The sequence below is a fragment of the Budorcas taxicolor genome, chromosome 5 (assembly GCF_023091745.1).
Source record: "Budorcas taxicolor isolate Tak-1 chromosome 5, Takin1.1, whole genome shotgun sequence".
Classification (NCBI taxonomy): Eukaryota; Metazoa; Chordata; class Mammalia; order Artiodactyla; family Bovidae; genus Budorcas; species Budorcas taxicolor.
Genome location: NC_068914.1, coordinates 20,357,303 through 20,369,839, shown reverse-complemented (window position 1 = coordinate 20,369,839; position 12,537 = coordinate 20,357,303). Strand labels below are relative to the sequence as shown.

General features: G+C 42.8%; 1 non-coding gene across 1 annotated transcript; it reads right to left on the bottom strand.

Annotated features, from left to right (window-relative positions):
• Positions 1-12,145: 12,145 nt before the first annotated feature.
• LOC128049098 (U6 spliceosomal RNA) lies at positions 12,146-12,249 on the bottom strand. Its single transcript, XR_008199469.1, has one exon. It is a non-coding gene; the product is annotated as a U6 spliceosomal RNA (small nuclear RNA).
• Between the last annotated feature and the right edge of the window lie 288 nt (positions 12,250-12,537).

Below are 12,537 nucleotides of genomic sequence, written 5' to 3'. Positions count from 1 at the left end.
GATTTAATGCAATCCCTATCAAGCTACTGACAGTATTTTTCAGAGAACTAGAACAAATAATTTCACAATTTGTATGGAAATAAAAAATACCTTGAATAGCCAAAGCAATCCTGAGAAAGAAGAATGGAACTGGAGGAATCAACCTGCCTGACCTCAGGCTCTACTACAAAGCCACAGACATTAAGACAGTATGGTACTGGCACAAAGACAGAAATACAGATCAATGGAACAAAATAGAAAGCCCAGAGATAAATCCGTGCACCTGTGGACATCTTATCTTTGACAAAGGAGGCAAGAATATACAACGGAGAAAAGACAATCTCTTTAACAAGTGGTGTTGGGAGAACTGGCCAACCACCTGTAAAAGAATGAAACTAGAACACTCTCTAACACCATACACAAAAATAAACTCAAAATGGGTTAAAGATCTAAATGTAAGACCAGAAACTATAAAACTCCTAGATGAAAACATAAGCAACACACTCTCTGACATAAACCACAGCAGGATCCTCTATGACCCACCTCCCAGAATACTGGAAATAAAAGCAAAAATAAACAAATGGGATCTAATTAAAATTGAAAGCTTCTACACAACAAAGGAAACTACAAGCAAGATGAAAAGACAGCCTTCAGAATGGGAGAAAATAACAGCAAACAAAGCAACTGACAAAGAATTAATCTCAAAAATATACAAGCAACACTTGTAGCTCAATTCCAGAAAAATAAACAACCCAATCAAAAAGTGAGCCAAAGAACTAAACAGATATTTCTCCAAAGAAGACATACAGATGGCTAACAAACACATGAAAAGATGCTCAACATCACTCATTATCAGAGAAATGCAAATCAAACCCACAATGAGGTACCATCTCATGCCAGTCAGAATGGCTGCGATCCAAAAGTCTACAAGCAATAAATGCTGGAGAGGGTGTAGAGAAAAGGGAACCCTCTTACACTGTTGGTGGGAATGCAAACTAGTACAGCCACCATGGAGAACAGTGTGGAGATTCCTTAAAAAACTGGAAATAGAACTGCCATACAACCCAGCAATCCCACTGCTGGGCATACACACCGAGGAAACCAGAATTGAAAGACACATGTGTACCCCAATGTTCATCGCAGCACTGTTTATAATAGCCAGGACATGGAAGCAACCTAGATGTCCATCAGCAGATGAATGGATAAGAAAGCTGTGGTACATATACACAATGGAGTATTACTCAGCCATTAAAAAGAATACATTTGAATCAGTTCTAATGAGGTGGATGAAACTGGAGCCTATTATACAGCGTGAAGTAAGCCAGAAAGAAAAACACCAATACAGTATACTAACACATATATATGGAATTTAGAAAGATGGTAATGATAACCCTGTATGCGAGACAGCAAAAGAGACACAGATGTATAGAACAGTCCTTTGGACTCTGTGGGAGAGGGTGAGGGCAGGATGATATGGGAGAATGGCATTGAAACATGTAAATTATCACATGTGAAACCAATCACCAGTCCAGGTTCGATGCATGATACAGGGTCCTTGGGGCTGGTGCACTGGGATGACCCAGAGAGATAGGATGGGGAGGGAGGTGGGAGGGGGGTTCAGGATGGGGAACACATGTACACCCATGGCAGATTCATGTCAATGTATGGCAAAACCAATACAATATTGTAAAGTAAAGAAAATAAATAAATAAAACTGGAAAAAAAAGATACACTGTTATATTGTCTAAGACAAAGCAATGTAGAAAAGAACATTTGTCATTTTCTCCTTGAGAGCCCCAGACCCCTTTCTTCTCCTCGGGGACCCTGGACTTCTTATCAGCCTACCTAGGAATTGACACTCTCAGGAACTTCCTGATTCATCTGTAGTCCCACCTGACTGAGGGGGAAAAAGAAGGCCATTTTAAACACAAGTGGGAAAACTATGAGATCTCTGGTTCTGTAGAAATTAACTTGTCTAGCTTACACCAGTGGCTTTAATTAATACAGACCTTTTAGAGTTATTAAGATTAAGGATAATACTTTAACCATACCAAGAGTTATAAGAAGTCAGTAAGTGCATATTGTTTTTCTTATAAACTTGTTAACAGGAAGAATAACCTGATATGATAAAACTTTAAGTACATGTAATTGGAATACGAAGTTTTGGTAAGCTATAGGAATAATTACATGTTTTGGAAACATGCATCTAAAATAGTCTGTCCAAATTTTGATAAATTTGAAACCAAATTAAGTTCAATGATAGGAATTAATTGGATATATAGGGCATTTGCCTGCAGTGCAGGAGACCTGGGTTTGATCTCTGGGTCAGGAAGATTCCTCTGGAGAAGGGCAATGGCAACCCACTTCAGTATTCTTGCCTGGAGAATTCCATGGACAGAGGAGCCTGGTGGGCTACAGTCCATGAGGTCACAAAGAGTCAGACATGACTGAGCAACTGACATACACAGGGCATTTCAAATAAGATAAAATACTGGAACATTAATTGCTAAACAAATCTAAATTCATTTATTTTTCTTTTCTTGTGAGAGAGAAACTAAAGATATTTGTTGCCACCTTAACATGTTCTCTACTAATTTATGGAATTCTGATGTAAAGAATGGGCTTCTCAGGTGGCTCAATGGAAAGTATCTGCCTGCCAAAGCAGGAGACGCAGGTTTGATCCCTGGATTGGGAAGATCCCCTAGAGAAGGAAATGGCAACCCACTCCAATATCCTTGCCTGGTGAATTCCATGGACAGAGGAGCCTGGCAGGCTACAGTCCAAGGGGTCTCAAAGAGTCAGACAGGCCTTCGTGACTGAGTGTGTGTGTGTGTGTGTGTGTGCACGCATACACACACACAATAAATTAATGGTTGCTTAAGAAAAGTAGGATGATATTCAGGAAAGGAAGTATGAGGAATGGAAATATATCTTATTGAAAGGTAAAAGGATGATGTTGTCTTAGAGCTGGCTATTTCTAAACGGAGGAAAGAATAAGGGACAATGTATGGCTGCAGGAAGTTGTAGAAGGCTTAAGGAAGGTGAACATTGAGAAAAGAATTTTGTATGTGGCCAGGATCCTCTAAAGTGGATTAAATTTGATTAGGGAGTCGATTTTACTAAGAATAGGCTGATGCAGGATTGGGTTTGTTTCTCTCTCATAAGAGAACAAAGTTGTCCTGGATGCTGCTTTTGAAAACTGGTTGTGTGAGTTCCGGTGCCTTTAACTGATCTATATTTACTTTTGACTTTTCTTCCCCCACCATAGAACAAAGAATAAACATTTTTTTCACAAAAACCTATGATCTTATCTGACTGGATGTTTTAAAACTTAAAAAAAAATTTTTGACAGACTTCCCAAATATCAAATTCTAATAGAAATTCTTCTGACTTCCAGTTAACTTCGGGGTGCTTCAAGGGGCCCCTGGAACATCCCAAAGAGAGATCCTAAGCTAATTGGGTTAATCTGTAAGGAGAGGTTTGGCATGTTCTCAGAGAACCCTGACAAGTTTAGGGATAAATTTATCAGGCTGGGGTTGGCAGTTTCTCTCACCTGGCAGGACAGCATGGTTATTCTGGCCCACTGTTGCCCCCAGGATGAAATAGAGCATATACTAAGAAAGTCCAGGGAACACACAGTAGGCCTACTGGCCAACAATCCACACCACTACATTTACCAGGTGGGTGGGGATGCAATTATAGATCATGACCCACATTGGGACTATGAAGATTGAGTAGGCCAGGCAAGGATGAATATTATATTACCTGTCTATCAGAAGGAATGAAAAGGTGTATGGTGAAGCCTGTAAATTATAAGGTCTGAGAGGTTACACAGGAAAAAGAAGAAAGCCAGGCAGTATTCCTGAGCTAGGTAACAAAGGCTTTCAGAAAGGACACCAATACAGACCCAGAGTCCACAGAAGGGAGGACATACTGGCCATGCATTTTATCAACCAGGCTATTCCTGATGTCAAGAGAAAATTACAAAACCCTGAGGCTGGGCCTCCACTGTAAACCTTGGTAGAGGAGGCCTTCAAGGTTATAGCAATCAAGACATAACAGAGGAGGCCAATAAGAATAAGAGGCAAATGGAAAAAGCACAGCTTTTGGTTGTTCTCACTCACCCACCACCTGAGGGGTCCCTAGAGGGCCAGGAAGACTGGACAGACCACCAAGGAGCCACCTGAGCTGGAACCAGTGTGCCTTTTGTCAGAAAGAGGGGCTCCAGAAGGGGGAATGTCCTGAGCTCCCACTGGTGTGATGACTGAGGGGCAACCGTGGTCAGCCCCAATTCTTGTGACTTTCTCAGAAGAGAGATTCTGCACACCAACTGATGGGGCCCAAGCACCTGTGTGGCTCCAGATCCCACTTGATCCATCCCCAATACTTGTGCAGAGCTCCGGGTCACCCTTGATGCAGCAGGTAGGCGAACAGAATTTCTTATAGACACTATTCTGACTTGGCCAGCCAACCCCTTCTCCAACCATGACTGTAGTGACAGGAGTTGATGGACGAAGGTCAGCAATTTATGTCTCTCCTTGACAATAATAATCAGATCTGTTATTATTACACACTCCTTTTTGTATATGCCAGAATGCCCTGTCCACCTCCCAGGAGAGATTTGTTAAATAAGTTAGGAGCTAGTATATTCTTAGGATGGGGTTAAGACCAAGGAGGTAAAGAATCAGAACACAGAATGCATTTGCTAGTTGTCACAGATGACCCACCTGTTGGGCATCAAAATATTCCCCAAGACTTCCCCCAAGAAATTTAAGAACAAGTAGATCCTGCAGTTGGGATCCCTTGGTCCCAGGAAGTGCAAAACGTTTTCCCCCAGTAAAAATAAGGCCTGGGGAAAATACCCCTGGAAGAGACAATATCCTTTAAAGTCTGAGGCCCTGAGGGTAATCTAACCACTGTTCAGCTAATTTCTAAAACACAAACTCTTTAAGCTCTGCTGATCCCCTTGCAACACCCTGGCTTCCCTGCTCAGAAGTCTAGCAGGGAGAATCAGTTTGTGCAAGACTAAGGAGCCCAGAATGAGGCAGTCCTCCCTGTTCACCCCTGGTGCCAAAACCATACTCCCTTCCCACACAACTGCCAGGGAAAGCTGAGTATTACTCTGTTTTGGAGCTCCAAGATGCATTTTCTATATTCCCCTCCGTCCAGACTGTCAATACCTTTTTGCCTTTGAATGGAGAGGCCCTGACACCCTGGAGGCTACCCAATATACATGGACAGTGCTTACACAGGGTTTTCAGCATAGCCCCCACTTTTTTGAGAATGCATTAGCAAGGGAATCGAGGAAACTGAGTCTTGAGAACTCTGCTACAATTATGTTGGTAATTATTGATGAATAGTGAGACCAAACAAGACTCAAATCAAAATACTGTTAGGGTCTAAACTTTCAGGCAAAAAGGGGATATAAAGCCTCTTTAACCAGGGCACAGATCTCAGCAATAGATTCAATATTTTGAATCTGTTTTGACTCCAGGGGCATGAGCCCTAGCCATAGATCAAAACCCAGCAATTAGTGCATTACCATCTCCAATCAGAAAGAGGTAACTCCAAGCTTTCTTGGGATGGCTGGGTTCTATCTGGGTTTCAAATTATGGCCTCATAGCAAAACCCCATATGAGGCTCTAAAGGGAGGGGAAGGGTATCCCTTCAATGGAATAAGACCACCAGCAGGGCTTGGAGACTATAAAGATTGAGCTGAACAGAGCACCAGCTCTGGGGCTTCCAAATCTGGACAAGTCCTCTACTCTACATGGTCACAGAAGGTCAAGCATAGCACTAGCAGTCCTGACTCCAAGGCTGGGACTGGATCAGAGAGAAGTGGCTTACTTTTCAGAACAACTTGACTCAGTGGCCCTGGGAATGCCAAGCTGCTGTGGGCATCGCAGTCACAGCCATGTTGGTTAATGAGGCTTCCAAGCTCACCCTGGGAGAGCACTTAGATGTGTTAACCCCTCATCAGGTACTATCTGTGCTGGAAGTCACAGGACATCATTGGTTGACTGGAGGAAAGTTAATAAGATACCAGGCCCTTCTAATGGACATCCTTGACATTACCTTAAAGGTGTGCCAAACCCTGAACCTAGTAACTCGGTTTCACTGATTGAGAGTGGAGACTTATTGCCTCAGTGTATAGAGAGCCAAGAACAAACTTACTCCTATGGGTCTTATGTAGATGAGACTCTTGACAGCCCTGAGGTTGAATGGGAGTTTTGTAGAAATGGGAACCTGACAGGCAGTATATGCCAAGGCTAGTCTAGATGAAGTCATAAAAGCCATGGCCCTGCCACTCCAGATATTAGCCCAAATGACTGAACCAATTGCATCAATGATAGCTTTACAATTAGGGAAGAATACAAAATTAAATATTTTCACTGACTCTAAATGTGGATTCTACCTGCCATATGCTCATGCTACCATTTGTAAAGAAAGGGAAAGGTTAACTGCTAGAAATTCTCCCATAAAACCTAAGATTTGGTTCTGGCTCTTTTAGAAGCAGTGTAGTTCCCAATCTGAGTAGCAGTAATCCTCTGTAGAGGCCATCTGAGGGAAGGATCTAAAGTGAACAGCAAAGATGATCAACTCGCAAAACAGGCAGCTAGAATGTAGGAATCTGGACTTCCCAGGTGGCTCAGTTGTAAAGAATCCTCCTGCCAAAGCAGGAGATGTGGGTTCGATACCTATGTCAGGAAGATACCTTGGAGGAAGAAATGGCATCCCTCTCTAGTATTCTTGCCTGGGAAATTCCATGGACAGAGGAGCCTGGTGGGCTGTAGTTCATGGGGTCCCAAAGAGTTGGACACGACTGAGAGATTGAGCACATATGAACAAATTATGGCTCTAGTGATTCAGTTCAGTTCAATCCCTCAGCTGTGTCTGGCTCTTTGCGATGCCGTGGACTGCAGCATGCCAGGCTTCCCTGTCCATCACCAACTCCCAGAGCTTGCTCAAACTCATGTCCATCGAGTCAGTGATGCCATCCAACCATCTCATCCTCTAGTGATTGCCACCCCCCTGAACTTCCTAGCCTTCCCCAGTATTCCCCAGAGGAACACAAATACTGAAAAACAGGGCTATGAGAAGGGAAGCACAGGCCAGTATAAAAAGGAATATAAGGTTTTAATCCCTGGAGCCCAACAATGGAAACTCACCGAGTTTACATGATTCCATCCACTATCGGAGGGAAGAGGCTCACAAGAACAGTAGAACAAGTCATGCTGGCCTATGATTTATGTGCCCACAATAACCCACACACCCATCCAACCCCCCTTTCATTACTCAGGTTGATTCAGCCCCGAGGGACATATCCCACAGAAGACTGACAGATTTCACCCAAATGTATTCATGATCAGGACATGAACATCCCTACCTGATCTGAAAAGGCTATGGAAGTCTGTAAGTCCCTTTTAAAGGAAATAATTCCTCAGTTTGGACTTCCAAAGTCCCTCTAGAGTGATAACAGGCTCTCTCTTATAGCCCAAATCACACAGAGGCTCCTCTCCCAGGGATAGACCACAAGTGACACACCCCTTGGCAACCTAGTCTTCAAATAGGGTAGAGAAAAGGAACCATGCTTTATAGAAAACCTTAGCAAAGCTCTGCCAAGAAACTCAGAAACCCTGGACAACTTGCTTCCTACTGCAGACCTCCAGGTCCGCGTGGCCCCAGGAGTGGTCTGAGACATAGGACATTGAAATGACCTGTGGGAGGCCTTTTCTTACTACTGACATTCACTGATGAGGAAGTGAACCAGGCTGTGACATTTATTATTAATCTAGGACAAGTTCAGAAGGTGATCCATGATTATCTCCACAAGACACTGCCAGCTTCCACTGAAAACTACAGGAATGGAGCAGTTCCTTCACAAAGAAACCAAATCTTTCTTAAAACCTGGAAAGAGGGGTCCCCCCAGGACCAAGAATTGCCAAAATGGAAGGACAGCTATTAAGTAATTTCCATCCCCACTGCTGTCAAACTGCAAGGGATATGTAGTTGGGTACATTTGTCCAGACTAAAGCTTTTACTTCCAGAAACACCACAGGTCACTGGAGAGGAACAGTGAAGCTGTAAGCCAGTGGAAGATCTGAGATACCTAATCAAAAAACAGACACCAGTGTTCCCTGGTGGTAGAGTGGTTAAGAATCTACCTTGCAATGGAAGGGACACTGGTTGAATCCCTGGTCCAGAAAGACCCCACACGTTAAGGGCCAGCTAAGCCCATGCGCCACAACTACTGGACCTAGAGCCTGCGCCTCGCAAAAAGAGAAGCCACCACAAATAGAAGCCTACACACTGAAGCTAGAGAATAGCCTCTGCTTGCCACAACTAGGGAAACACCACCACACAGCAACAAACACCCAGCACAGACGAAAATAATAAACATTTTTTTAAATGCTTAAAAATAAAAAAGGCACTGTCAGCAGAAAAGTAAAATGAGGTACTGGGTTGGCTTCTATCTGAATCCTTAACAGGACTTGGGACCTCTCATTTTCTTGGCTGATGTGGTTCTTGCCAGTCACCTGACACTTGAATATCTTCTGGCGGAACAAGGTAGAGTTTGTGTGATAACTAATACTTTCTGCTGCACTTGGATCAATGGGATAGGACATGTGAAAAGTTAATATTAAGGAAATATAAGCCCAGGAAGAGTGGCTTCATAATTTTGGTAGGGGCAATTTCACCTCCCTTGTCTGGTCAACAGCTAAGAAAGCCCAAAGTTAACCTGGTTCCCTCCCTTTCTAGGCCTCTTAAAGGCAATTGTTGTTGTTTTCCTTTTCAGTCCTTGTTTGTTGAAACTGTTGGTTAAGTGTGTGTTTTTTAGGTTCCAACAGTTTGAAATAAGGCTCATGATGGCTCAAGGAATTCAGCCCATTCCAGTAGAGTGGCCCTGGTCCCTATAGGTGCTTGGAACAGTCAGCAAGGGACTTCTACACCTCTTGGGCAGGCTAGGGTCTGCAGCCTCTGTCCAGGAGGAAGAAGTTTCAGAAGAGAACTTTGGCCCCTTACCCTTTTAGTATAGGGTGTTGAGTATTTTGTGGGGAATGAGACAGGCTGGGACTGGGACCCTTTGCTGAGGTGCACAATGCTTGCCCCTGAATACATCTCTCCTGGAGCAACAAAATACAAAGAAACTGTATGGGACTAAAAATAACTGCCTGCATAGGCAGTTGGGGCAATTTCTGAACCTAAGAGATACAAAGACAGCAAAAACCCCCAACCTCCACTTTTGAGGAGCCTGGAGCATAAGCAGATGGCTGGGAGCAAAAGCAGGGTACTGTGCATGGCCCTGCACACGCCACCTAACAGGTGGGCAAATTCCTAAGCCACCCCTCCGGTTGGACCCTAGTCACAGACCTACCCTCACCCCATATAAGGAACAGACTTTCTTCTCCATCAGGGAGAGAGCAAGCAAGGGAAGCTTCTTTGGTCTTACTCCCCTATGCTGTAGCAGGAGCCCTAGTAAAACTCTGCCTGAAAAAAGAAAGTGAGATTTTTTTTGGTACAAAAGTCTTTGCTTGCCATTTTCTTTTCAATGTCACTAGCTTTACATATCGGAGAAGGCAATGGCACCCCACTCCAGTACTCTTGCCTGGAAAGTCCCATGGACAGAGGAGCCTGGTAGGCTACAGTCCATGAGGTTGCTAAGAGTCGGGCACGACTGAGCGACTTCACTTTCACTTTTCACTTTCATGCATTGGAGAAGGAAATGGCAACCCACTCCAGTATTCTTGCCTGGAGAATCCCAGGGAAGGGGGAGCCTGGCGGGCTGCTGTCTATGGGGTCGCACAGAGTCGGACACGACTGAAGCGGCTTAGCAGCAGCAGCTTTACATATATATATATAAAATATATATATATATATATATATATAATGGGATATTTTTCAGCCATAAAGAATGAAATAATGCCATCTGCAACAACATGGATGGACCTAGAGATTGTCATGCTAAGTGAAGTAAGTCAGACAAAGACAAATATATGATTGTCACTCACATGTGGAATCTAAAAAGATGATACAAACGAACTTATTTACAAAACAAAAACAGACTCACAGACTTGGAAAACAAATTTAGAGTTACCAAAGGGAAAGATGTTGGGGGGAGGGATAAATTTGGAGCTCGAGATTGACATATACACTCCAGTACTTTGGCCACCTCATGCGAAGAGCTGACTCATTGGAAAAGACTCTGATGCTGGGACGGATTGGGGGCAGGAGGAGAAGGGGACGGCAGAGGATGAGATGGCTGGATGACATCGCTGACTCAATGGACGTGAGTCTGAGTGAACTCCAGGAATTGGTGATGGACAGGGAGGCCTGGCGTGCTGCGATTCATGGGGTCGCAAAGAGTCAGACACGACTGAGCGACTAAACTGAACTGATATACAAAATAACCAGGGAATTCCCTGGTGTTCCAGTGGTTAGGATTTTGTGCTCTCACTACCTAGTGCTGGAGTTTGATCCCTGGTTGGGGAGCTTAAATCCTACGAGCTGGGTGGCATGGTCATAAATAAATAAATAAATAAATAAGGACTTCCCTGGTGGTCCAGTTGTTAAGAGTTTGCCTGCCAATCAGGGGGAAGGGGTTCAATCCCTGGTCCGGGAAGATACTACATGCCTCGGGGCAACTAAGCCCATGAGCCACAACTACTGAAGCCGGCACTCTAGAGCCTGTGAGATGCAAATACTGAGCCCAAGTGCCACAACTACTGAAGTCACTGTGCCCAAGAGCCCACGCTCTGGAAGAAGAGAAGCTACCACAATGAGAAGCACGTGTAACACAACCAGAGAAGATCTGAGTACAACAACAAAGACCCAATGCAGCCAAAGATAAATTAAAAAAAATTTTTTAAGCTTAAAAATAAAAAGCACCAACTGTATAGCACAGGGAACTCACTCAATATTGTAATAACCTATATGGAGAAAGAGTCTGAAAAAGAATGGATACATGTATAACTGAACCACTTTGCTGTATAACTGAAACTAACACGTCATTGTAAACCAACCAAATCCAAATATAAGAATTAAAATTAATAAAAGAGAACAATCTAGGTAGAGACCTGGCAAAAGTCTGTAAAAATTAAAGTACACCATTTAAATAATGGTTCAGGGAAAAGAGTAAGAAATATCTCGGGGTATTGAATGTTTTAACTGCTAGACAAATGACAACACACATTTGGACCTGAATAGGCATTAGAAAACAATGTAGGGACCTCCCTGGCAGTCCAGTGGTTAAAGCTCAGCATTCCCACTGCAGGGGCATGGGTTCAATTCCTGGTCCTGGAATTAAGATCCTGCATGCCACATGGCAGGACAAAAAAAGAAAAGCAATGGAATTAACAACACTGCTTTATGCAAGAGCAAATTCTAAGAGTTCTATCAAAAGGAAAAAATATTTATTAAAAAATTTTCTACCTGCATGACATGATGGATTGTTACTAAACTTATTGTGATCATTTTATGATGTATGTAAATCAAATCATTATGCTGTACACCTTAAATTTATACAGTGCTATATGTCAATTATATATCAATAAAACTGGAAGAAGAAAGATCTCAAAAAATATGGCTAGATTTAGACAACAAATCGGCTGAAAGCATCATTCCTTTATTCATTCACTTATTCAACAAGAGAATGACTACTATCAGAAGACTGCGTTTACTTGTCAATTCTGAGCAGTTATCTGAGAAAAACACTGAAAACTGCCTGTGAATTTTAGGGTCTTTCAGATGGTGTCGGCTATCTTTGGGGGAAAAACCTGATTATTAAGGACAAATTTGCTTAAATGCCATTCTCATTTTTTTGCTTTGTGTCTCAGGGGCCTACACTGGGTGTAGGAGAGACTTCTTCCCTTACAATTGCTGTGGGGAAAATTTTTGCAATTGCCTGTAGTTCAGTGGAGTTTTCTTGGTTATCTGCATCTTGTTCATCTGGGTTATCTACATCTTGTTCGTCTGGGTTATCTACTTTGCTCCTCAGATCAGTTTGAGCCAGTGCTGTTAGTTCTTCCCCAAATCATGTGAGAGGGGGAGCGCTTGATAGATTTTGTGGGTTTTTTTCATTTTTTAAAAATTTTATTTTTAATTGGAGGATAATTACAATATTGTGATGGTTTGGGCCATACATCAACATGAATCAGCCATAGTTAATAAAAATTTGGAATGTTTCAAGAATTTGCGTGTTGTCCTTTTGCAGGGGCCATGATAATCTCTGTATTATCCCAATTTTAGTATATGTGCTGCCAAAGCAAGCACTTATTTTTGTTTTTGACTAGAAAATAGCCACATGCATATTTCAAATGCTATTATTTTTAGCCAATTAGTTTTCTTCTCCACGTACTTGGGGGCTGGCAAACTCTGTCAAGGGCCAGATGGTAAATATTGTAGACTTTTCAGGCCAAGTGGTCTACTGTAGCTATTCAGTGCTGCTGTGAAAGCACCTGAAGACAGTACATAAATGAAGGAATGTGGCTGTGTTACAAAAAAATTTACTTGTGAAAATAGGTGGCAGGCTGGCTTTGGCCTGGAGGCATCATTTACCAA